Source organism: Hordeum vulgare, chromosome 6H, assembly GCF_904849725.1.
Source record: "Hordeum vulgare subsp. vulgare chromosome 6H, MorexV3_pseudomolecules_assembly, whole genome shotgun sequence".
Classification (NCBI taxonomy): Eukaryota; Viridiplantae; Streptophyta; class Magnoliopsida; order Poales; family Poaceae; genus Hordeum; species Hordeum vulgare.
The window spans coordinates 416,221,550-416,225,807 of NC_058523.1; the positions used below are offsets into that span (position 1 = coordinate 416,221,550).

Genomic DNA, 4,258 nt, shown 5'->3' on the forward strand with positions numbered 1-4,258 from the left:
GTAGGCGGCGATGTGTAGATGGGCGGCACTGGCGAACACATGGACGGGCCGGCGACGGGGTGATCCGCGACGACGTGATGGTCCGGAACGGGGCGGTGTCGTCGTCGGTGATGTGAGAAGGTGCGGCGGGGGCCGATCGTCACGGCCTTCGGCGGCGGCGAGGTCAACCGCGGGCGACGTGAATTAGGTCAAGCGACGGGCTGGCCCAGCATGAACGACGAGTAAACCGGGGGTCGGGGGCATGGGGTGCGACGTGATGAGGCTACGGTTTTCCACTTCAGCGGCACCAACGTGGCGAGGCGGGGCGGGGAGGGCCGACGTGGCGACGTACGTATATACTGTACGCGAATACGTTTGAAGGAAATGACATTTCTATCCTTCTACGTTTTGTGGGGGGTGTACCGAAGCTGGGCTCATTTTTATTTTGTTTGGTGTGTGCAGTTTTTTGAGTTCGGAAACAACTAATCAGGCCTATATAGGTTAATTAGGATCAGAATAACTATTACAATTCTAGGATCAGCATAGTGTTACTCTTTATATACATATATAAAAATACATATAGGCATTGACTATTTGTCATCCTCGGTAAGGAATAGTTATTCTTCACCCCCTCTATTTTAACAACTATGCACCGTAATTTTACATTTTGTATTTTTTCTTATTACATACGTAAAAAGAGACCGTAAGAAAATATATAATCACCGTAAATAATATTTTTTGTCACGTAAAATTACAAACATAGAAATACAGTGTAAAATATACATAAAATGCAATTTTTGTGGTCTTATGACCACTATCTTTGTTTTTTATGTCAAATTTTACGTAGTAAATCAATATAGATGTAGTTATTTGTAATCCCGATATAACTTATTTATAAAACAGTCGTAAGATTACCTCAGACGAAAAAGGCACCCTCGATGACGAATAGACTTTCTATATATAAATAAATTATCCACCGGCTCACTAGTGGTCCCTCAGCATCGCGCCCTTGTGCCGGAAGCCATCGTCGGATCGCCCGCCCTGCGCGAGGGCCTCCTGCAGCTGCGACCTCGCTCATCCCCCCCCCCCCCCCCGCCTCCTCGTGCCCTTGTCGCTTCGTCCTCCGGTGACCACGAGTGAGACGCTGGAGGCCAATAAGGTCACATCGCTGCCCCATGCCTTCTCTCTCTCCCTCTGCTTGACCTCTCTCTCTAATTTCTCTCCCTCCCTCCCTCGATCCCTCCCTTCCTCTCTCTATATATATAGGAGACTCCACGGTCGTGCCCAGCGAAGCCCCGACGACGCCACCACGGGAACTATCCGGATCTATCGAAACTCGCCCAGATCCGGTGTCCGTGGCCTTGGATCCTCGCGTTCCCGGTCACTCCATGCCTCATCGTTGCTCCAAGACAACACATGTGCCGCCTCCTTCCAGCCATGGAACAACCATGAACGGACAGCAGCTGCCGCTCGGTCGCCGAGTGCTGACCGCATCAGCCAGGTGGGCCTCGACCCCGCACAGTCAGCCCAACTTCAGTCACTCTCATACGTCCCTGCATCATCCCCGTGCCCAACACCCAGCTCGCCCGCGTCGTTCGCTCACCTGCATCTTAGGCCAACTCCACCGCGTGACCCCATTATGTCCGCGCGTGTCCGTTTGGGGCAATACGGACGAAACAGACGGCCCAGCGCGAGGGCGCAAACGGACTTTTGTCTGTTTTGTGTCCGCTTTCTACCCATCCCCGACCCAACTTTGCGCAGATTTTGGGGTGAAACGCACAGCACGCGGACGGGCGGGCCCCTGGCCCGCCTATCGGTGGCACAAAGTAAAACCCACCCCGCCCCCTTAGGTGCCATTTCCCCCCAAACCCTCCCACTTTCCGCCGTCTCCCTCTCTCTTCCCAGTCCATGGCCGACGCCCACCCGAATTCCGGCGGCCCGGCCGTCGACCAGCCAGGAATGGCCAAGAAGAAGAAGGCCAAGGCGCCAAGGAAGCCACGGGCGGAGTGCACGCCGGAGGAGATGACCAAGTTGGACGCGTAATCGGCGAAGAGGAGGAACCGGAGGGCGTTCGTGAAGGACAACGCCGCCGCGCGCAAGTTCGCTGCCAAGCGAGATGTGATGGAGGCCGCGCGGCGAAAGGCCGACGTCGAGGAGGAGGCTATCGTCAACAAAGCGCATGCCTTCCTCATGCTTGGCATTTGTCGTCCGACCCTTTTCTCTGCAGCGGTCGTCGTCCCGGCGAGCACAGGCTCGTCGGTCGTCCGGTCTCCGGACTACTAGTCACCGATGTCGTGAACGACGGCTGTGCCGCCCGGTCCCCCCCACCAAGGCACGACGCCCACACCCGTTTCTCGGGGGCGCCGCACGTGAGCGTGATCGCGCCTTCCACCCCATGCCCCTCGGCCTGCATCGACCTCAACGTCACACCTGGGTCCAGTAGCGGCGGTCGGCCGTCTGTCGAGATGCAAAGAAAGCAAGCACGGTCGTCGTTCGCGGCCACCATGTCGTCCCCCTGCGGTTGTTCGACGAAATGGCAACACCAATGGCACCGGTCGATGACCCCTACTGTTCCCAGTTCATGGAGGATGTGATCTACAATGGTGGGCATGTCCCTGCCTACGATCCCGAGGAGACCCAAAGTCAGGATGGCCCCGCCCAGTTCGTTACCGATGAAGAGGCCGACGACTGTGCTGACTACGACCATGGTGACTCATGGCATGAAGACGACGACATCTATTGCGAAGGTGATGGCGATGAAGATGAAGGCAATGACATTGATATTAGTGGTGCGCCATTGTTTCATCGAGGAGCTCACCCAAAGAGCGGAAGCACAAAAGAAGAAGAAGAGCATTTGCACGGGTTCATACACCCAAGATGAGGACAAGCTGATTTGCAACTGATGGATGGAGATTAGCCAAGATCCGAGGACGGGCGCGGAACAAAAGGGCCTAGTTTTTTGGACGAGAGTCCACAAAACTTTCCATGAAAGGAAGATGTTTGAGCCCTATCAAATCACAAGCAACCGTGGCATCACCTCGATTCAAAAGAGGTGGTTGTTCATCCAACAAGAGTGCAACAAGTATTGCGCCGCATTGGAGAGCGTTGAAGCACGGCCTGTGAGTGGTCTCGGCATTGGGGACATGGTATGCTCTCCACATCCTAGTCCTTTCCTTGCTTCGGCCTTGTATATGTTTGCATGTCCAAATCTTGTTGATCATGTGGTGTAGGCATTTCAATCTTTGGAAGCATTCAAGGCCCGGCACAATGACAAGCCATTCACGCTTACCCATTGTTGGATGATCATCAACGATTGCCCTAAGTGCAAGGATCAATATCGTGAACTTCAAAGGAAGAGAGGCAAGAAGACGACCAAGTTCGTCGGAGGTAGAGATGGCGAGGCGTTGAAGAGGCCGAGGGGCAAGACCAACTCCAAGGTGGACGACATACGTGATGCCGCATCCATGGCCTTGCATGAGACTTTGTATGGCGTGATCTCTCAAAAGGACATGAGGGACGAGAAGAAGCGACAAAGCAATGACGAGCAAATGGAGCAATACTTGGAGCTTCAAAGGAAGAAACTAGAGATGGAGGAGGTGGCCAAGAAGAAGATCGACCTGAAGGAGGCGGCTCGGCAAAGGCAGCTCGACATCGAGGCCGCCAATGTCGAGGCCACGAAGAGGCAGCTCCACATCGAGGCCACCAATGCCGCAACCAAAGTGAAGGAGGTGGCCCTTGCGATCATGAGCGTGGACTTGACCAAGATGAACCATAAGACGGGGAGTTGGTTCGAGGTCAGGCAGAAGGAGATGTTCGACACCGACGACCTGAACTAGGTTGTCCGATCGGCCGTGGCCGTTCTTTTTTGGAGACTGGCATGGGTGCCGCCCGCTAGGCCGCTCGCTGTGTGCCAGCGAGAAACTGGTTCAATTTGAAGCCTGGGTGTGTTGCCGGCCGCTGACTGTGTTGCGGCGAACAAAACTATTCATATTTTCATAGATCCATTCTGATAGTGGAGATTATTCATACTTGGCCTATATTTCTCCATGAGCATAGCAGTAGCCCAGTTGGCTAGAGCAGCGAATCAGGAAGCTGGAGGTTCCGAGAGCACCATTTTTTTGCATATTTCTATTTAATTGCACGCGCACACACATGGCCATTTGGGCCGACTCCACTGCTGGGCTGCTGGTTCTGGCCTGAGGATATTTTTTTTGCTTTGAGGGTTTAACTTTCTATTTGAGTGTGTTGCATAATTACAAAATGTCATGATTTTAAAATG

The 4,258-nt window shown here is 53.7% G+C and overlaps 1 pseudogene; it reads left to right on the plus strand.

Annotated features, from left to right (window-relative positions):
• Window positions 1-1,887: 1,887 nt before the first annotated feature.
• Window positions 1,888-3,815, plus strand: LOC123405547 (annotated as a pseudogene).
• Window positions 3,816-4,258: the final 443 nt, after the last annotated feature.